Below are 23614 nucleotides of genomic sequence, written 5' to 3' on the forward strand. Positions count from 1 at the left end.
ACATATAAAAATATTAAAAGCAGCGAGGGAAGAGCAACAAATAACATGCAAGGGAATCCACATAAGGTTAGCAGCTGATCTATTAGAAGAAATGCTGCAGGATAGAAGTGAGTGGCAGGATATGCTTAAAGTGATGAAAGGAAAAATCCTACAAGCAAGATTATTTACCAAGCAAGGATCTCATTCAGATTCAATGGAGAAATCAAAAGCCTTACAGACAAGTGAAAGAGAATTCAGCATCACCAAACCAGCCTTATAACAAATGTTAAGGAACATAAGAGAAGGAAAAGAAAAGGAAACAGAAGAAAAGGAAAAGACTTAAAAATGATAATAGGATCATATATATCAAGAATTACCTTAAATGTAAATGGACCAAATGCCCCAACCAAATGACAAAACTGACTAAATGAATACAAAAACAAGACCCATACATACACTGTGCACAGAGACCCACTTCAGACCTAGTGGCACATACAGACTGAAAGTGAGGCATTGGAAACAGGTATTCCATGCAAATGGAATTCAGAAAAAATTGGAGTAGCAATACTTATATCAGACTTTAAAGTAAATACTGTTACAAGAGACAATGAAGAACACTACATAATGATCAAAGGATCAATCCAAGAAGAAGATATAGCAATTAAAAATATACATACACCCAACATAGAAGCATATATAAGTTAAATAAGCAGGGTGACAATATACAGCCCTGACGTACTCCTTTTCCTATTTGGAACCAGTCTGTTGTTCCATGTCCAGTTCTAACTGTTGCTTCCTGACCTGCATACAGATTTCTCAAGAGGCAGGTCAGGTGGTCTGGTATTCCCATCTCTTTCAGAATTTTCCAGTTTATTGTGATCCACACAAAGGCTTTGGCATAGTCAATAAAGCAGAAATAGATGTTTTTCTGGAACTCTCTTGCTTTTTCCATGATCCAGCAGATGTTGGCAATTTGATCTCAGGTTCCTCTGCCTTTTCTAAAACCAGCTTGAACATCTGAAATTTAACAGTTCACGTACTGCTGAAGCCTGGCTTGGAGAATTTTGAGCATTACTTTACTAGCATGTGAGATGAGTGCAATTGTGTGGTATATTGTCAAGGCTGTATATTGTCACCCTGCTTATTTAACTTATATGCAGAGTACATCATGATAAACTCTGGACTGGAAGAAGCACAAGCTGGAATCAAAATTGCTGGGAGAAATATCAATAACTTCAGATATGCAGATGACACCACCCTTATGGCAGAAAGTGAAGAGGAACTAAAAAGCCTCTTGATGAAAGTGAAAGACGAGAGTGAAAAAGTTGGCTTAAAGCTCAACATTCAGAAAACGAAGATCATGGCATCTGGTCCCATCACTGCATGGGAAATAGATGGGGAAACCGTGGAAACAGTGTCAGACTTTATTTCACTGCAGATGGTGATTGCAGCCATGAAATTAAAAGACGGTTACTCCTTGGAAGGAAAGTTATGACCTACCTAGATAGCATATTAAAAAGCAGAGATATTCCTTTGCCAACAGAAGTCTGTCTAGTCAAGACTATGGTTTTTCCAGTGGTCATGTATGGATATGAGAGTTGGACTGTGAAGAAAGCTGAGTGCTGAAGAATTGATGCTTTTGACCGTGGTGTTGGAGAAGACTCTTGAGAGTCCCTTGGACTGCAAGGAGATCCAACCAGTCCATCCTAAAGGAGATCAGCCCTGGGTGTTCATTGGAAGGACTGATACTGAAGCTTAAACTCCAATACTTTGGCCACCTCATACAAAGAGCTGACTCATTGGAAAAGACCCTGATGCTGGGAGGAATTGGGGGCAGGAGGAGAAGGAGATGACAGAGAATGAGATGGCTGGATGGCATCACTGACTCAATGGACGTGAGTCTGAGTGAACTCCGGGAGTTGGTGATGGACAAGGAGGCCTGGCGTGCTGTGATTCATGGGGTTGCAAGGAGTCGGACACGACTGAGCAACTGAACTGAACTGAACATAGAAGCACCTCAATACATAAGGCAAACATCAACAGCTACAAAAAGGGGATTTGACAGTAACACAATAATAGTGGGGAACTTTAACACCCCACTTACACCAATGGACAAATCATCCAGACAGAAAATTGACAAGGAAGTGCAAGCCCTAATAACACATTAGACCAAATAAATTTAATTGATATCTACAAGACATTCCATCCAAAAGGAGCAGAATACACTTTTTTCTCAAGTGCACATGGAACAATCCCCAAGATAGATCACCTCTTGGGACACAAATCAAATCCCAGTAAATTTAAGAAAATCCAAATCATATCCAACATCTTTTCTGACCACAATGCTATGAGATTAGATATCAATTACAGGGGAAAAAATCTATGAAAAACACAAACACATGGAGATTAGCAATATGCTTCTAAATAACCAACAGGTTACTGAAGAAACCAAAGGGGAAATAAAAACATACCTATAAACAAATGACAACAAAACATGATGACCCAAAACCTATCAGTTCAGTTCAGTCACTCAGTCATGTCTGACTCTTTGTGACCCCATGGACTGCAGCATGTCAGGCCTCCCTGTCCACCACCAGCTCCCAGTTTACTCAAACTCATGTCCATCGAGTCAGTGATGCCATCCAACCATCTCATCCTCTGTTGTCCCCTTGTCCTCTTGCCTTCAATATTTTCCAGGATCAGTGTCATTTCCAAAGAGTCAGTTCTTCATATCAGGTAGACAAAGTATTGGAGTTTCAGCTTCAATATCAGTCTTTCCAATGAATATTCAGGACTGATTTCCTTTAGGAGTGACTGGTTTGATCTCCTTGCAGTCCAGGGGACTCTCAAGAGTCTTCTCCAGCATCACAGCTCAAAAACATCAATTCTTTGGTGCTCAGCTTTCTTTATAGTTCAACTCTCAAATACTTACATAACTGCTGGAAAAACCAGAGCTTTGACTAGACAGACCTTTGTTGGCAAAGTAATGTTTCTGCTTTTTAATATGCTATCTCCATTGGTCACAGCTTTTCTTCCAAGGAGCAAGTGTCTTTTAATTTCAGGGCTTCAGTCACCATCTGCAGTGATTTTAGAGCTCCCTTACCCCACAAAAGAAGTCTGTCACTGTTTTCATTGTTTCCCTGTCTATTTGCCATGAAACGATGGGACCAGATGCCATAATCTTAGGTTTTTGAATGTTGAATTTTAAGCCAACATTTTCACTCTCCTCTTTCACTTTCATCAAGAGACTCTTTAGTTCCTCGTCAATTTCTGTCATAAGGATGGTATGATCTCCATATCTGAGGTTATTGATATTTCTCCTGGCAATCTTGATTCCAGCTTGTGCTTCATTCAGCCTGGCATTTCGCATGATGTACTCTGCATATAAGTTAAATAAGCAGGGTGACAATATACAACCTTGACGTACCCCTTTCCTAACCTGGAACAAGTCCATTGTTCCATGTCCAGTTCTGTTGCTTCTTGACCCACATTCAGATTTCTCAGGAGGCAGATATGCCTCGGTACCTTTCTCAGTACCTTTCTCAGGAGTCTGGTATTCCCATCTCTTGAAGAATTCTCCACAGTTTGTTGTGATCCACACAGTCAAAGTCTTCGGCATAGTCAATAATGCAGAAGTAGATGTTTTTTATGGACCTCTTTTGCTTTTTTGATGATCCAGTGGATGTCAGCAATTGGATCTCTAGTTCCTCTGCCATTTCTAAATCCAGCTTGAACATTTGGAAGTTCTTAGTTCACGTACTGTTGAAGCCTGGCTTGGAGAATTTTGTGCATTACTTTACTAGCGTGTGAGACCAGGACAATCGTGAAGTAGTGTGAACATTTTTGGCATTGCCTTTCTTTGGGATTGGAATGAAAACTGACCTTTTCCAGTCCTTTGGCCACTGCTGAGTTTTCCAAATTTACTGGCATATTGAGTACAGCACTTTCACAGCATCATCTTTCAGGATTTGAAGTAGCTCAACTGGAATTTCATCACCTCCACTAGCTTTGTTCGTAGTGATGCTTCCTAAGGCCCACTTGACTTTGCATCCCAGGATGTATGGTTGTAAGTGAGTGATCACACCATCGTGAGTATCTGGGTCATGAAGATCTTTTCTGTATAGTTCTTCTGTGTATTCTTGCCATCTCTTAATATCTTCTGCTTCTGTTAGGTCTGTACCATTTCTGTCCTTTATTTTGCCCAGTTTTGCATGAAGTGTTCCCCTGGTATCTCTAATTTTCTTGAAGAGGTCTCTAGTCTTTCCTATTCTATTGTTTTCCTCTATTTCTTTCCAATTGATCATTATTCTCAAAGCCTATGTGATGCAGCAAAAGCAGTCCTAAGAGGGCAGTTTGTAACAATACAATTATACCTCAAGAAAGAAAAAAGCATAAAGCAACCCAACTTTACATGTAAAACAACTAGATAAAGAAGGAAAAAAAACCTCAAAGTTAGCAGAAGGAAAGAAATCATTAAAAATCAGAGCAGAAATAAATGAAAAAGGAATGAAGAAAACACTAGTAAAGACCATTAATACTAAGAGCTGTTATTTTGAGAAGATAAATAAAATTGACAAAGCATTAGTAAAACTCAACAAAAAAGGGAAAAGACTAAAATCAATAATATTAGAAAACAAAAAGAAGTTACAGCAAACCATGCAGAAATAAAAGGATCATAAAAGACTATTATGAGCAACTATATGAGAATAAAAAGGACAACCTGGAAGAAATGGACAAATTCTTATAGAAGTACAACCTTCAAGACTAAACCAGGAAGAAATAGAAAATATGTACAGATCAACCACAAGCACTGAAGTCAAACTGTCATCAAAAATCTTCCAACAAACAAAAGCCCAAGACCAGATGGCTTCACAGGTGAATTCTATCAAACGTTTACAGGAGCGCTAACACCTATCCTGCTCTTACAAAAACTTGTAAAAGGAGGAACACTCCCAAACTTATTCTATGAAGCCACCATCATGATACCAAAACCAGACAAAGATGCCACAAAAAAATTACAGACCAATATCACTGATGAATGTAGATGGAAAAATGCTCAACAAAATTCTGACAAGCAGAATTCAATAACACATTAAACTGGTCAATAAACATAATTAATTGGGTTTATTCCAGGAATTCAAGGATTCTTCAAAATACACAAATCAATGCTTGTGATTTATTAATATACTATTAATGAATTGAAAAATAAAAATCATATGATAATCTCACTATTGCAACAAAAATGCTGAAAAAGCTTTTGACAAAGTTGAATACCCATTTGTGATTTTTAAAAAAAGTCTCCAAAAGTAGGCACAGAAGGAGCCCACCTCAACATAGTAAAAACCATACATGACAAATCCACAGAAAACATTATTCTAGATAGTGGAAAACGGAAACATTTCCACTAAGATCAGGAACAAGATGAGAGTGCCACTCTTGCCACTGTTATTCAATATAAGTTTGGAAGGTCTAGCCATGGCAAGCAGAGAAGACACAGAAATACAAGGAACCCAGACTGGAAAAGAGGAAATAAAACCTTCACTGTTTGCAGATAACATGATACTCTACATCAGATCAGATCAGTTGCTCAGTCGTGTCCGACTCTTTGCCACTACATGACTCCCAGCACGCCAGGCCTCCCTGTCCATCACCAACTCCCGGAGTTCACCGAGACTCACATCCATCGAGTCAGTGATGCCATCCAGCCATCTCATCCTCTGTCGTCCCCTTCTCCTCTTGCCCCCAATCCCTCCCAGCATCAGAGTCTTTTCCAATGAGTCAACTCTTCGCATGAGGTGGCCAAAGTACTGGAGTTTCAGCTTCAGCATCATTCCTTCCAAAGAAATCCCAGGGCTGATCTGCAGAATCGACTGGTTGGATCTCCTTGCAGTCCAAGGGACTCTCAAGACTCTTCTCCAACACCACAGTTCAAAAGCATCAATTCTTCGGCATTCAGCCTTCTTCACAGTCCAACTCTCACATCCATACATGACCACAGGAAAAACCATAGCCTTGACTAGATGGATCTTTGTTGGCAAAGTAACGTCTCTGCTTTTGAATACGCTATCTAGGTTGGTCATAACTTTCCTTCCAAGGAGTAAGCGTCTTTTAATTTCATGGCTGCAGTCACCATCTGCAGTGATTTTGGAGCCCAGAAAAATAAAGGCTGCCACTGTTTCCACTGTTTCCCCATCTATTTCCCATGAAGTGATGGGACCAGATGCCATGATCTTCGTTTTCTGAATGTTGAGCTTTAAGCCAACCTTTTCACTCTCCACTTTCACTTTCATCAAGAGGCTTTTGAGTTCCTCTTCACTTTCTGCCATAAGGGTGGTGTCATCTGCATATCTGAGGTTATTGATATTTCTCCTGGCAATCTTGATTCCAGCTTGTGCTTCTTCCAGCCAAGGCTTTCTCATGATGTACTCTGCATATAAGTTAAATAAGCAGGGTGACAATATACAGCCTTGACGTACTCCTTTTCCTATTTGGAACCAGTCTGTTGTCCCATGTCCAGTTCTAACTGTTGCTTCCTGACCTGCATACAAATTTCTCAAGAGGCAGATCAGGTGGTCTGGTATTCCCATCTCTTGAAGAATTTTCCACAGTTTATTGTGATCCACACAGTCAAAGGCTTTGGCATAGTCAAGAAAGCAGAAATAGATGTTTTTCTGGAAATCTCTTGCTTTTTCCATGATCCAGCAGATGTTGGCAATTTGATCTCTGGTTCCTCTGCCTTTTCTAAAACCAGCTTGAACATCAGGAAGTTCACAGTTCATGTATTGCTGAAGCCTGGCTTGGAGAATTTTGAGCATTACTTTAGTAGCATGTGAGATGAGTGCAATTGTGCGGTAGTTTGAGCTTTCTTTGGCATTACCTTTCTTTGGGGTTGGAATGAAAACTGACCTTTTCCAGTCCTGTGGCCACTGCTGAGTTTTCCAAATTTGCTGGCATATTGAGTGCAGCACTTTCACAGCATCATCTTTCAGGATTTGGAATAGCTCAACTGGAATTCTATCACCTCCACTAGCTTTGTGCATAGTGATGCTTTCTAAGACTTCACATTCCAGGATGTCTAGCTCTAGGTCAGTGATCACACCATCATGATTATCTGGGTCGTGAAGCTCTTTTTTGTACAGTTCTTCTGTGTATTCTTGCCATCGCTTCTTAATATCTTCTGCTTCTGTTAGGTCCATACCATTTCTGTCCTTTATCAAGCCCATCTTTGCATTAAATGTTCCTTTGGTATCTCTGATTTTCTTGAAGAGATCTCTAGTCTTTCCCATTCTGTTGTTTTCCTCTATTTCTTTGCATAAAAAGAAATGCAAAAAAGCAAAATGGCTGTCTGGGGAGGCCTTACAAATAGCTGTGAAAAGAGAAGTGAAAAGCAAAGGAGAAAAGGAAAGATATAAACATCTGAATGCAGAGTTCCAAAGAATAGCAAGAAGAGATAAGAAAGCCTTCTTAAGCAATCAATGCAAAGAAATAGAGGAAAACAACAGATGGTCTACATAGCAAACCCTAAAGATGCCACCAGAAAATTACTAGAGCAAATCAGTGAATTTAGAAAGGTCACAGGATACAAAATTAATACACAGAAATTCCTTGCACTCCTACAGACTAACAACAACAACAAAAATCAGATAATAAAATTAAAGAAACCATCCCACTCACCATTGCAACAAAAAGAATAAAATACCTATGAATCAGATCAGATCAGATCAGATCAGTCGCTCAGTCGTGTCCGACTCTGCAACCCCATGAATTGCAGCATACCAGGCCTCCCTGCCAATAACCAACTCCCGGAGTTCACTGAGACTCACGTCCATCGAGTCAGTGATGCCATCCAGCCATCTCATCCTCTGTCGTCCCCTTCTCCTCTTGCCCCCAACCCCTCCCAGCATCAGAGTCTTTTCCAATGCGTCAACTCTTCACATGAGGTGCCCAAAGTACTGGAGTTTCAACTTTAGCATCATTCCTTCCAAAGAAATCCCAGGGCTGGTCTCCTTCAACCTACCTAAAGAGACAAAATGTCTGTATGCATGAAAGTATAAGACACTGATGAGAAAAATCAAAGATGACACAAACAGGTGGAAAGATATACCATGTTCTTGAACTGGAAAAATTAATATTGTGAAAATGGCTATACTACCCAAAGCATTCTACAAATTCAGTGCAATCCCCATCAAACTACCAATGATATTTTTCACAGAACTACAACAAAATATTTTGTAATTTGTATGGCAACAAAAGACCCTGAATCACCAAAGCAATTTTGAGAAAGAAATGTGGAGCTGGAGGAATCGATTTTCCTGACTTCAGATTATACTTCAAAGTCACTGTCATCAAGACAATATATTACTGGCACAAGAACAGAAATATAGATCAATGGGACAAGATAGAAAGTCCAGAAATAAACCCAAGTACCTGTGGGCACCTTACCTTTGACAAAGGAGGCAAGATACACAATGGAGAAAAAACAACCTCTTCAAAAAGTGATGCTTGGAAAACTAGATGGTTACGTGTAAAAGAATGAATTAGAGAACTTCCCAACACCATACACACACACACACACACACACGCAAAGCTCAAAATGGATTAAAGACCTAAGTATAAGAACAGAAACTATAAAATTCTTCGAGGAAAACATAGGCAGAACACTCTTTCAATGTAGATCACAGCAATATCCTCTATGACCCACGTCCTAGAGTAATGGAAATAAAAGCAAAAATAACAAATAGTTTTATTTAAACTGAAATAGCAAACATATTTTAATTAAATTTAAAATCTTTTGCACAGCAAAGGAAGCTATAAGCAAAATGAATAGATAGCCCTCAGAATGTGAGAAAATAATTACAAATGAAGCAACTTACAAAGGATTAATCTCCAAATTATACAAGCAGCTCATGCAGCTCAATATAAGAAAAACAAACAACCCATTCAAAAAATGGGTGGAAGACCTAAACAGACATTTCTCCGGAGAAGACATACAGCTGACCAACAAACATATGAAAAGATGCTCAGCATTGTTCATTATTATAGAAATGCAAATCAAAACTACAATGAGGTATCATCTCACACCAGTCAGAATGGCCATCATTTAAAAATCTACAATAATTGCTGCAGAGGATATAGAGAAAAGGGAACCCTCTTGCACTGTTGGTGGGAATGAACAATGATACAACCACCATGGAAAACTATATGGAGGCTTCTTTAAAAGCTAGGAACAAAGCTACTATATGACCCAGCAATCCCTCTACTGGGCATGTACCCTGAGAAAACCACTATTCAAAAAACACAGTACCCCAGTGTTCACTGCAGCACTATTTACAATAGCCAGAACTTGGAACCATCCTACGTGTCCATCAGCAAATGAGTGCATAAAGAAATTGTGGTATATATATACAATGGAATATTACTCAGCCATAAAACAGAATGAATTTGAGTCAATTGAAATGAGGTAGATGAACCTAGAACCTGTTATACAGAGTGAAATAAGTCAAAAAGAGAAAAACAAATATCATATGTTAATGTGTATATATGGAATCTAGAAAAAATGGTACTGATGAAACTATATGCATGGCAGAAATAGAGACACAGATGTAGAGGAGGATGGTCTTATGGACACAACAGGAGAAGGAAAGGGTGGGACAAATCGAGAAAGTAGCATTGACATATACACCACCATATGTGAAACAGATAGCTAATGGTAAGCTGCTATATAACACAGGGAGCCCAGCCTGACACTCTGTGATGACCTAGAGGGGTGAGACGGGAGTGGGAGGGAGGCAGACTAAAGAGGGAGGGGATATATACATATGTACTTATGGTTGATTTGTGTTGTACAGCAGAAACTGGTACAATATTGTAAAGCACCTATCTTCCAATTTAAAAAAGTAAGTCATAAGGATTTATTGTATTCTGAAAGAGATGGGAATACCAGATCACCTGATCTGCCTCTTGAGAAATCTGTATGCAGGTCAGGAAGCAACAGTTAGAACTGGACATGGGACAACAGACTGGTTCCAAATAGGAAAAGGAGTACGTCAAGGCTGTATATTGTCACCCTGCTTATTTAACTTATATGCAGAGTACATGCAGGAGGAGAAGGGGACGTAAGAGGATGAGATGGCTGGATGGCATCACTGACTCGATGGACGTGAGTGAGTGAACTCCGGGAGTTGATGATGGACAGGGAGGCCTGGTGTGCTGCGATTCATGGGGTCGCAAAGACTCGGACACAATTGAGCGACTGAACTGAACTGAACTGAACAGAGAATAAAGCCAATATTTTATAAGCACTATAAATAGAGTATAACCTCTAAAAAACCTTTCTGTTTTGTTGACAGAAAACAACAAAATTCTGAAAAACAAGTATCCTTCAGTTAAAAATAAATAATTTAAAAAAGAAAAAAATCATAAATAGCTATGCTATACACCTGAAACTTATATAATACTGTATATCAACTATACCTCAATATTAAATACAGATAATTTTTAAAAGTAAAATAAACAAGCTATAAGGAGGTGATGTATAGTACAGCAAATATAGCCAGTATTTTATAATAACTGTAAGTGAAGTATAATCTTTAAAAAATTTTGAATCACTATATTTTATACCCGAAACTAATACTATATTGGAAATATACCATACCTCGATTTTTAAAACTATGGGAAAGGGTAAATTGATGAGGGAAACATGTGATCTTCATTTTGATGGGGCTGACACATAAAAAATATCCCTGTGACAAATCTCCTGACTCTCATCTACATTGCAGGAAATGGTGAGTCCAGCATACTCAGCAAACAAACCCTGAAGTACAATGCTCTTCTGTTTAAAGCTCAGAGATGTCTTTGGAGACTGCCCATCACCCTGCACCTGCTCTAGCACCTACCTTTGCACATTAAGTGAAGGTGGCAGACATCTGCATCTCTGCCCAAGGCTTTCTCTCATCATCCCTCTGGCACGGCATGGATGTACCACAGGAGGGCTAGCCAAGACCAGCCTTCCAGGGGTTCTCACATTCAGAAGGACCCTGCTCCGGGTTCAATGCTTTTCTGTCCTTGTCATGAGATTAGAGTAGCTCTATCCTTGGGCTTTTGTAAGCGAAAGTGATGAGGCCTGAGCAGAGGAAATTCCCATGGGGTATGTGATCCCCACTGTCGTTCCTTGCTTCCCCAGTTTCCACAAAGCTTTCCCAATGGCCCACGAGCCCAGAATTTAGGGATCCAGGATGCTGGGAGAGAGTAAGTACAAGGTTAAGTGTGTCACATCCCTGACTGGGTAAAGAGGTGTCAACAGTCCAGGAGGTCACATTTTCTGATCACATCACAACTTGCTTCTTCTACAGAGAGCAGATTCAGGAGCCAACCCTATCTCATCCTTTCTTACTCTTGCTACTTCCCATATTAGCCAATTGGTTATGCTGACAGTGAAGAGACAGAAGGAAATGGAAAGATATGCCAACCCATCTCTCCTTTAGGGCCGTCTTTATTCATCAGTGAGCCAAAGGTAGCCAGTGGAGGGTGGAAGGAATGGATGAAATAAACCCAGATGAGTTAGTTTTATGTGGCCACCATTCTGATAAGAGATATAAATGTGTTGTGAACTACCAAATACAAATTGCATAATTTTGATGATTCTGTATGAGTTAAATGCTGATATTTGCATTTAAAGCCTTGCACAGGATAAAGATGAACGTTAAAATTTATGGTAATAATTTACAATGCTTCCTCACCCCTTGGTTGGAATAACTTTGAGGTGTCTTTACCACTGTGGGTAGAGATCCCTACTGAGATAAGCTCCAGCTGTCCCTGTGATTATTTGCTTGATTATACCCCACTCCCCACTCTCCCACCCTCTACCCTGGAGACTGTATTTCCTCCCTTTTGACTTCCCCACCCTCTAGCAGTCTTTTCTGCATCAACTTCCCAAAACACTACCTGCACTTAAATCCTTGAATCAGGGTCTCTTCCACAGAATCCATGAAGAAATTTTTCTCTACACAAGACTTCTGTAGGGATGTCATCTCTGTAATTTTGCTTTGGCCAGTAAGTCCTTGACAAGCCAATAGATAGATAGCTTTTGTATATATCTTCTCAACTCACTTTGGAGCTTACTGTAGATCAGACAGGCCAGGACTGCAGTGTTTTTTGAAAGTTTGTTGACATTTTAAAGGAAATGTTATGTTGCTAGTTTTAGAAGTACTGAAGTCTACATTCAAAATGTTTTTTTTTTTTTTTTTTGCGAATGTCAGGAAATCCCAAAATAAATACCCTTTCATCATTTCATCACTTTTTGGAACTTGTAAAACACCTGAAAGACTTTGTTAGCCTCGTGAGGCCTTGAACTTCAATGGACATAGCCAAAGTAAAGCAGTTCAGTTCAGTCACTCAGTCGTGTCCAACTCTTTGTGATTCCACAAACTGTAGCAAGCCAGGCTTCCCTGTCTATCACCAACTCCTGGAATTTATTCAAACTCATGTCCATCGAATTGGTGATGCCATCCAGCCATCCCTGTCATCCTCTTCTTCTCCCACCTTCATTCTTTCCCAGCAGCAGGGTCTTTTCCAAGGAGTCAGCTTTTTGCATTAGATGGCCAAAGTATTGGAGTTTCAGCTTCAACATCAATCCTTCCAATGAATATCCAGGACTGATCTCCTTTAGGATGGACTGATTGGATCTTCTTGCAGTCCAAGGGACTCTCAAGAGTCTTCTCCAAAACAACAGTTCAAAAGCATCAGTTCTTCAGCACTCAGCTTTTTTATAGTCCAATTCTCACATCCATACATGACTACTGGAAAAACCATAGCTTTGACTAGATGGACCTTTGTTGGCAAAGCAATGTCTCAGTTCTTAATATGCTGTCTAGGTTAGTCATAGCTTTTCTTCCAAGGAGCAAGCATCTTTTAAATTCATGTCTGCAGTCACCATCTGCAGTGATTTTGGAGCCCAAGAAAATAAAGTCTGTTACTATTTCCCCATCTATTTGCCATGAAGTGATGAGACTGGTTGCTATGATCTTTGTTTTTTGAATGTTTTGTTTTAAGCCAACATTTTTACTCTCCTCTTTAACTTTCATCAAGAGGCTGTTTAGTTCCTCTTTACTTTCTGCCATAAGGGTGGTGTGATCTGCATATCTAAGGTTATTGATATTTCTCCAGGCAATCTTGATTCCAGCTTGTGCTTCAACCAGCCTGGCATTTTGCATGATGTACTCTGCATGTAAGTTAAATAAGCAGGGTGACAATATGCAACCTTGACATAGTCCTTTTCCAATTTGGAAGCTTCTCAGCTGAGAAGAGCTGAAAAAAGGGAAGCAGAGCCTGTATTAAATGTGGGTGGACCTGTTGTGCCATGATGGACATAGGTCAGAGAGATCTGTTTATCTTTTGTAGATCTCCTGGAGAAGGGAAAGGCTACTCATGCCAGTATTCTGGAGAATTCAGTCCATGGGGATCACAAAGAGTTGGACACAGCTGAGCGACTTTCACTTTCACTTTCATCATGAACTCTTCAGTTCAGTTGTGCAGTCACGTTCGACTCTTTGTGACCCATGGACTGCAGCACACCAGACTTCTTTGTCCATCACCAAATCCAAGAGTTTACTCAGGCTCATGTCCATTGAGCCAGTGATGCCATCCAAGCATCTCATCTTCTGTCATCCCCTTCTCCCGCCTTCAATCTTTCCCAGCATCAGGGTCTTTTCAAATCAGTCAGTTCTTCACATCAGGTGGCCAACAGACTGTGTGGATCACAACAGATTGTGGAAAAGTCTTCAAGAGATGGGGATACCAGACCACCTTACCTGCCTCCTGAGAAATCGGTATGCAGGTCAAGAAGCAACAGTTAGATCTGGACATGGAAAAAGGGACTGGGTCAAAATTGAGAAAGGAGTATGTCAAGGCTCTATATTGTCACCCTGCTTTTTTAACTTATATGCAGAGTACATCATGCAAAATGCTGGGCTGGATGAAGCACAAGCTGGAATCAAGATTGCAGGAAGAAATATCAATAACCTCAGATATGCAGATGCCAACACCACTCTTATGGCAGAAAGTGAAGAATAACTAAAGAGCCTCTTGATGAAAGTGAAAGGAGAGTGAAAAAGCTGGCTTAAAACTCAACATTCAAAAACAAAGATCATAGCATCCAGTCGTATCACTTCATGGCAAATAGATGGGGAAAATGTGGATACAGTGTCAGATTTAATTTTTTTGATCTCCAAAATCAATGTGGATGATAACTGCAGCCATAATTTAAAAGACACTTGCTTCTTGGAAGAAAAGCTATGACCAAACTAGACAGCATATTAAAAAGCAGAGACATAACTCAGCTGACAAAGGTCCATATAGTCAAAGCTAGTTTTTCCAGTAGTCATGTAAGGATGTGAGAGTCAGACCCTAAAGAAGGCTGAGTGCTGCAGAATTGATGCTTTTGAACTGTGGTGTTGGAGAAGACTCTTGAGAGTCCCTCGGACTGCAAGGAGATCAAACCAGTTAATTCTAAGGGAAATCAACCCTGAATATTCATTTGAAGAACTGGAGCTGAAGCTGAAGCTCCAATACTTTGGCCACCTGTTGTTTTGAGCTGACTCATTGGAAAAGACCCTGATGCTGAGAAAGATTGAGGGCAAGAAAAGAAGGGGGTGACAGAGGATGAAACAGTTTGATGGCATCACAGATTCAATGGACATGAGTTTGAGCAAACTCAGGGAGATGGTGAAGGACAAGGAAGCCTGGCATGCTGCACTTCATGTGGTCACAAAGAGTTGCACACTACTGAGCAACTGAACAACAACAGCAACAAATATATACATATATATTATTCCCAAATTACTAATTTAACCCTCCCACCCACCTGTCTCCTTTGGTAACCATAAGTTTGTTTTCTATGACTGTGAATCTGTTTCTATTTTGTATATAAGTTCATTTGTATTTTTTTAGATTCCACATATAAGTGATATCATATGATATATGTCTTTCACTGACTTATTTCCCTTAGTATAATCATTCCAGGCCCATCCATGTTTCTGCAAATGGCATCATCTCATTCTTTTTTATGGTGGTGGTTTAGTAGCTAAGTCGTGTCTGACTCTTGCGACCCCATGGACTGTAGCCCGCCAGGCTCCTCTGTCCATGGGTTTTTCAGGCAAGAATACTGGGGTGGGTTGTCATTTCCTTCTCCAGGGGTCTTCCCAACCCAGGAATTGAACCTGGGTCTCTTGCATTGCAGGCAGATTCTTTACGGACTGAGCTATGAAAGAAGCCCAACTTTATCCATTTATCTGTCAATGAACATTTAGGTGCAATACTTTTCTGAGATTTGAGACCTTGGCCTTGCCACATGGTTTAACAACCATCCTCCTCCAAATTTGCTTTTTCCTTTGTGTCAAGTGGAGAACCCACAGTCCAGCCCTAGACTTTCTGACCACCTTCTCTGCACTCGAGTGTCACGATCAGTGACAGCACCAGACCCTTCCTTGCAGGAACATGAGGACTTGGACATGTTGACTGTAAGGTCCATCTCCAGTGGAAGTGAGTTGCGACTTGAGCTGACTATTCCAGGCATTTTCCTGAACCTCTTTAGGTTGAAATTAACAGCTGATGATTTGAAAGTCATCCCCAAAGTGCAGCCTAATGCCCATCAGCCATGTGGGATGAGCAGACATGGCCCTCCCCGTCACTGTTCAGATGGGCTCCCTGCATGCTCTGAAGCTTATTCTCTCACACCAAGTTCATTTCCTTAACAGGCACTCCTGCCTTTCTCTAATCTGTCTGTGGTTATTTGGAAACATTCCAGCTTAGAAGGAGAGTTATTTATGCTTCCCTGTGGGCTTAGGGCAGAGATGGGACCAGGCAGCAGGCATGAGAAATGCCTCATCTAGTAGTCCACAGCAAATCTCACGAGGCAATGTAGCAAGAGAAGACAAAGTGTTTTTCTGTTCTGTGCAGAAAGCCCGTCTATGGACAAGAAGCGTGTGGAGAACTTGGTGGAAGCTGGATGTGTCTGGGGAAAGTATGTCTGTGTTCAAGAGCTTAGGAAATGCACCATTCTATGTCCCCTGCTGTGTGCCAGGCTCTTTACTAGGACTTGGGAATGTAGCGATCACAGTGACAAGCCTTGTAGGCTTCTCAGTCTGAGACAGTCAGACTTACAGGTGCATATGAGCAAGCATGTATCTTAGGCATATGAAATACAGTACTGAGAAAGGGACTGTTACGTCTACCCAGCACTCTGCCCATTTAGGTTCTTTGGCCCTAAGCATAAGCACTCCCCTACTTCTTTTATTTAGGGATCAAAAATTTATATGCATTTGATTGTACTCATGTGAGGTCACTAGAATAGTCACATTCACAGAAGCAAAAACCTGCTAGTGGTTACCAAGGGCTGGGAGAGCAAAGAATGGAATTTGTGTTCAATGGGGATGAATTTCAATCAGAGAAGATGAAAACTTTTGAGAGATGGCTGGAGGGGATGGCTGTACAACAGTGTGAATGTCCTTAAACTCATTACAGCATACACTTTAAAATGATTCCGGTGGTAAACTTTATTATATATGTATTTTGCCACAATTTAAAAATAAAAAATATATTCTAAAAAAGCCATGGGAAAAATAAAACATTTTTTAAAATTTAAAGAGGAAAGAGTGATTTTCTGAGGTGGTAAATCTGCCAAGACCATGATCAGATTGCCCTGACCAGGGCCCAGGCTGGCAGCAAGGCCAAGCTGTTCTGTGCCTGGGTGTGGGTTCAGTGGCATAGACATTGGGCTTGTCAGTCTGTCTTCTCTTCTTTCCAGAGAGTCTCGGCCACAGCCAGCTCCCCCTCAGAGGCACCACCAGCCCCCATGAGTGTTGAAGAAGATACTTCGATGTCTGGGACCTGAATGCTTGTCTGCCTTTCACTAACTTGGGCCTGGGGCCACCCTGAGAATGCTGCCCAGCTCCTAGGGGTCCTGCCCACTCTGAAGCCAAGTTCTCTCCATCCTGGCCTGTGTGTTGGCGGCAGACACTCACCAGCTATTGGTGCCCACAAGCTTCCTGTTCACCTGTCAGCAACAGACTGAGACTGCTGAGTCTGAGGAAGGAGACTTGGGACTCTGAGTAAATGGGAAATTGCAGAAAGGGTTAAGTGAAGAAGTATTGAAAGTTGTTTGGCAATGGGGGTTGAGACAATGAGTGTTTTCGAGTTTGGCAGCATTGTGTTTTCTTGAGCAAAGACTCAACATGGCAGCTGAAGTCACTTTCAAGGACCAACCTATTGCAGTTGCAAGCCAAGCACGAGTTTGGTTAGGACTCCTAGCACAGCATTAGAGCAAATACTTTGTGCTGTTGGGAGTTCACAGTTCACAGCTGAGAGCAGCTGTGGTGGATGATGTCTCATTGGAAGGTGCTGCTAAGTGGAAATGTTTCCCTTCATGCCTGGATTCTTCTTGAAGCTGCTTCCAGGGAAATAGTCTTACAGGATTCTGACTACAAGTTCTGTGTGAACCGCCTTGGGCAAGTAGTCACAGGGATACCTACTAGGAAACAAGGGGCTGGTAACTCACAACAAGCAAAGTGTAAAAAGGGACAATGTCCAGACCTGGGAAGGGGACAAGATGGTCTATAGGACTGAAGGTGCTGGACAGGGGCTCACTGAGGGTCTAGCTGTGAAGGGCACAGCAGAAATCATTTGGAGTCTGTGTTTACATATTTTTTTAAATGTCTTTTTAAAATTTAACTATAGATGATTAAAAGACCTTTGTTCCTTGGAAGTTCCTCAGACAGTCCCTGGTGAGCTCCCACAATTGTTGCTGCCTCATCAACACATGCGTGCTCAATCGTGTCCAACTCTTTGTGACCCTGTGGACTGTAGCCTCCCAGACTCTGTCCATAGAACTCTCCAGGCAAGAATTCTGGAGTGGGTTGTCATGACCTAGACAGCATATTAAAAAGCAGAGACATCACTTTGTCGACAAAGGTCTGTATAGTCAGTAGTCATGTATACTTGGTGAGAGTTGGGCCATAAAGAAAACTGAGTGCCAAAGAACTGATGCTTTCAAACTGTGGTGCTGGAGAAGACTCTTGAGAGTCCCTTGAACAGCAAGGAGATCAAACCAGTCAATCCTAAAGGAAATCAACCCTGAATATTTATTGGAATAACTGATGCTGAAGCTGGAGCTCCAAGACTTTGTCCATCTGATTTGAAGAGCTGACTGATTGGAAAGGACCCTGATTCTGGGAAAGATTGAAGGAAAAGGAGAACGGGATAACAGAGGATGAGATACTTAGATAGTATCACTGACTTAGTGGACATAAATTTGAACAAACTCTGGGAGATAGTGGAGGACAGAGGAGACTGGAGTGCTACAGTCCATGGGATCACAAAGAGTCGAACACAACTTAAGTGACTGAATAACAGCAACAAATAGGTGATTTATTATATTATGTTAGTTTCAGGTATACAGCAAAGTGATTCAGTTATGTGTGTGTGTGTGTGTGTGTGTGTGTGTGTGTGTGCGCGTGCGCATATATATATATATATGTATATTCTCTTTCATTATTATTACAAAATATTGTTCCCTGTGTTACACAGTAAGATCTTGTTGTTTATCTATTATAAATATAATAGTGTATCTCTCGGAGAAGGCAATGGCAACCCACTCCAATACTCTTGCCTGGAAAATCCCATGGGTGGTGGAGCCTGGTAGGCTGCAGTCCATGGGGTTGGGAAAAGTCGGACACAACTGAGCGACTTCACTTTCACTTTTTACTTTCATGCATTGGAGAAGGCAATGGCAACCCACTCCAGTGTTCTTGCCTGGAGAATCCCAGGGACAGGGGAGCCTGGTGGGCTGCTGTCTATGGGGTCACACAGAGTTGTACACGACTGAAGTGACTTAGCAGCAGCAGCAGCAGCAGCAGTGTATTTCTCAACTGATCGACTTTCACTTCACTTCACATGTATATATTGGGCTTCCCTTGTGGCTCAGCTGGTAAAGAATCTGCCTGCAACGCTGGAGACCTGGATTCAATCCCTGGGTTGGGAAGATCCCCTGGAGAGGGGAAAGGCTACCCACTCCAGCATTCTGGCCTGGAGAATTCCATGGACTGTACAGTCCGTGGGGTCGCAAGGAACAGGACACGACCGAGTGACTTTCACTTCACTTCACTTTAGTGTATCTATTAATGTGTCTGTTATTTTTAAACTCATAATTTGTCCTTCCCCCCCTCACTTTCCCCCTTGGTAACCATGTTTGTTTTCTATGTCTGTGAGTTTGTTTCTGTTTTGTAAATAAACTTATTTGCATTATTTTTTAGATCCCACTAAGTGATATATCAGAGAAGGCAATGGCACCCCACTCCAGTACTCTTGTCTGGAAAATCCCATGGACGGAGGAGCCTGGTAAGCTGCAGTCCATGGGGTCGCTAAGAGTCTGATACGACTGAGCGACTTCACTTTCACTTTTCACTTTCATGCACTGGAGAAGGAAATGGCAAGCCACTCCAGTGTTCTTGCCTGGAGAATCCCAGGGACGGGGAAGCCTGGTGGGCTGCCGTCTACGGGGTCGCACAGAGTCGGACACGACTGAAGTGACTTAGCAGCAAGTGATATATTTGTCTTTCTCTGACTGACTCACTTCACTTGTATGATAATCTCTGGGTCCGTCCATGTTGCTACAAATGGCAGCATTGCATTTTTTTTTATGGCCAAGTAGTATTCCATTGTACATATGTACCGCCTCTTATTTACTCATTTACCTATCCATGAACACTTGGGTTGCTTCCATGGGTTTACATTTGAGCTCATGGGGGAAATGGATGATTCAGCACTTCCCTGTACTCACCATTGGTCATCTGCTTCACTGTGATTATATTGCAAAAAAAGGCTTCTCTCACTTTTACTTTGCTTAGAATTGAATCCAACAAACGCTTTTGTGAGTCAACTGTCAGGAACTTAATCAAGGAAGCATAAAACTGGGGCTTCAGGGCACATGGATACCTCTGAACAGGCCTGGGGAGCATCATTTGCTGTGTCCCAGGACATGCCCTGCATCCTTCCTTCTTTCATCCTAACTTCTCCTACCCATCATCTGTTCCTTCCAACCTGGCTGCCCTCTTTCCTGACACTCTTCATCACTGGCTCCTCCGACGTCTGAGAAGGGGACAGACAAGAAGAAGGAAGGCATCTCTCTATAGAGAACAGGGATGGGAGACTGGAGAGGAAAGCCCAGAGCCGGAGCTCCGGCAGAAGGAAGCGGAGCTTGGGTCTGTGGGAAAGGAAACCCGCAGTTGAGGGACAGTGTGGGGTGGGTACAAGTGGGTGTACATGTCTTTGGTTTCAGGTCCAGTGTGGCTCAGAGACTGAGGGTGGAGTGGAGAACAGCTGAGTTCAACTCTGGGGTAAAATGACCATAAAGCCTGGGACATGCATGCGAAACTTGGCTTCAACAGAAGCAGTATTTGCTTTGCCCATCTGGTGTTACTCGGTGTTGTCTGTGGCCTTGTGCCAGCTCTGCATGACCTGTCTGGCACTCTGGATCACTGGGTCACCTCTGTGGCCTCAGACTCATGGCTGATGACATGAACTGCTGCCCCCAAGGAAGTGATGACTCTGGAAAGTGCCAGCACTGCAGGAAGGTGTCTTTGAGCCTCAGCCTCGTCCAGCAGTGACTGAGAGGCAGACTGCAGGCTCACAACATCAGCCATCTTCCCTGCCTGTTTAACTGACTAAGCAGTAGGGTGAGGCCTCCAGTGTAAGGCAAGGGACAAGGGGGGAGATGTGAGATTCTAACGGTTAAGATAGTTTGAGATAAGCATAGTCTGGACACAGTTTAGTTCTCTTAATTTCCTTCTTTCCCTCCCCAAGGTGGTATGACTTTAAGAAAACCCTTCAAACTTACATTGCTGAAGTTTCAGAGAAAACTATTTCTAAGAAGACTTCATAAATATGAATGAGGATACCGGGTGAATGGTCTTACGGTCTCCACAGACTCACAACCTGCATCTATGAACAGTTGTGGAGCAAACGGGAGTGCCCACTCTTCCCCCAACCCCCACCTCCGGCCAACCACTGCCCTCTGCAGCTTGGTGCAGAGCTTCTCTTCCACTTCAGAATCAGTGTCACTCCAGGTGTCCTGAGTGGCACAAATCTGAAACATGGAGTGTGAGCAGCTAGACCGTGGCCTATGAGGGGATGCTGCTGTATGATGATTCCCTCTCTGAACAACCAGAAGTTAACAGAGGATCATCATCATAAAGGAACAAAATGTTAATGAATGAAATAAAAATGTGTCAGCCTAGGTGGTTATACTGTCTGACTCCTAGGGATGACACGACAACTTTGAGAATACCTTAAACTTCAGGATGAAATGATGAGGGCATGTAAGTGACAGTGAACCATTAACTTTTGCTTTATGATTTTTTCTTTTGTTTACTATGTCACTTTTTACAAGAAATATGCTTTGTTAAATTAAAAAAAAAAAAAGGAAATTGGAAGAGAGAAAAATGACCTCAAATTTTTAAAAGAAAAACAGAAGGAAAGGTGAGGTGACATGATTATGAATTGCCTAGGGAGGAAGATTCTCCAGGCAAGAACTTGGAGGACAGAGGAGCCTGGTGTGCTACAGTCCATGGGGCACAGAGTTAGACACAACTTAGCTGCTTCTGAAAAGCAACAACAAGGAGGAAGGTGGGGACAACCAGAGACATGAGGGCAACCTCACCAGGAGTGAGTCTGCAGCTTCCAATCCAAGCTACAGAATGCATTTTGCAAAGTTGCATAGGTTCAGCACAGAGGTGGTCTTCAAGACAAGCTTGTCCAAATGTCGAGGTATGAAACCTCATGTTCCTCATTATCTCAGGATTCACAGGGAGTTCCAAACACAGCTTGGCAGCCCCATCTGAACACCCAGCACTTCTCCTAGGCAGCCTCCGAGAGTATGGCTGAGGTCACACAATGACCAGAGAGCTCTTCTGGGGCCAGACCATTCCAATGGCAGTAGCAGGTGGACCTCCTCTGTGCTGGGTAAGTGGTACCATTCTTTGACTAAATTTTATTCGTTTCTTCTTAAAGGAGAAGTAATTGGGTGCTAAAACTTATACATGAGCTGGGGGAAAAGTATGGGTTCACCTGATGATTTGGGGCCTGAAAACATTAGCCCTGTCTCCTACAGCATGTTAGCCACTGTTCCAGAGCTAAGGCAAGTAATCCGGCCTCTCTGAGACCTCCTGGTAAAACTGCCTTCATGATACTTTCTCCTTCCTGAGGTGGGGGAGTCAGGCCACAAAACTGACTCTTCTGTTGACTTCACCCATGGCAGAAAACAGTATGATTTTTAACCTTAATTATTTTTAAAAATTATTTTTCTTTCTGAATACCAATGTAATATCTCTTGAAAAAATTCATGGGAAAGAATTTATGTGAAAAAATTTACCTATAATCTCCCCACCCAGTAATAACCACTGTTCACTTTGGTTTTCTGCACACACATATTTATGTATTTGAGCATATTTGAAGACAAACAGTAGCTGACAGTATAGCAACTGCTTTTCTAAACTTGGCTTTCACCGGGCAGCATGCACTTTAGTATGAATGATCTCACTGTTCACTGTATAGAGCTGGGAAACAGAAAGAAAGGCTCAGAGAGGAAAAGAAACTTGTCTCATGCAACCAGAATTTCCATCCAGGCCTATTACCAGGCTTTCAACACTTGTAACCTGTCGTCATGGTTGTAGAGTTTTTGTCTCCCACCCAACAGTGGAGCAGCCACCCCTCCCTAAGACTGTGGACTCATGGAATCCTTGAGTAGGATGAAGAGCTAGGAGGCTAGAATTTCCCTCCTCCCAGCTCCATGTAAGAATCTGTGTGTCATTAGCAGGGCAGAGCCACTTCGCATTGCCTGAGTGTATGTGTTTGTGTGTGTGTCACTGTGTGTGCTGGTACTGTGAGGTTTCAGTCCAAATATTCTTCAGCTCCTTTGTAAAAAGGAAGTTCTCCCCTATAGCGTGCTCACCACTGGTGACTGGATCTGTCCTCTGTGACATTTTGAGATGAAGAAAAAGAGAAATGGCATGAAAATAAGGAAAGGACCAGTTTTCCATCCAAGTGCTCTGGTAAGCGGGCTTCCTTGGTGGCTCAGCGGTAAAGAATTCACCGGCAATGCAGGAAATGTGGGTTCCCTCCCTGGTCGGGAAGATCCCCTGGAGGAGGGCATGGCAACCCACTCCAGTGTTCCTGCCTGGAGAATCCCCGTGGACAGAGGAGCCTGGCAGGATCAGTTCATAGGGTCGCAAAGAGTGGGACATGACTGAAGTGATTCAGAATGCAGGCACATTCTGGTAAGTACTTTGGAATCCCCTCCATGTGATGGAGGAAACTCATTCTAGAACAAAGCCAACCACTCCTGCGGAGGATCCTGGGCTGCACTGCCTGGAATCCCTGCATCGAGGCTCACTGCCCGACCTCAGGGGGGCTGAGGGCAGTCAGCTTCTAGCCTTCAGCCCCTTGGCAGCAGGGCCTCCCAGCTCGGTGACTCCCCAAAGGCCTCATCCCGCTGCACAGCCCACGTCCTGCTGCAGGTCTGGGCCCTGCCACCTCCTCCCCATTGGGATGACAATGACCTCTACAAGCCCAGAGCACCCAGGACCGC

The 23614-nt window shown here is 42.3% G+C and overlaps 1 pseudogene; it reads right to left on the reverse strand.

Moving 5' to 3' along the window:
- Window positions 1-23614, reverse strand: part of LOC100140958 (eukaryotic translation initiation factor 4E-like) — a 65800-nt pseudogene that overhangs the window by 19227 nt on the left and 22959 nt on the right.

This window comes from Bos taurus, chromosome 21, assembly GCF_002263795.3.
Source record: "Bos taurus isolate L1 Dominette 01449 registration number 42190680 breed Hereford chromosome 21, ARS-UCD2.0, whole genome shotgun sequence".
Taxonomy (NCBI): domain Eukaryota; kingdom Metazoa; phylum Chordata; class Mammalia; order Artiodactyla; family Bovidae; genus Bos; species Bos taurus.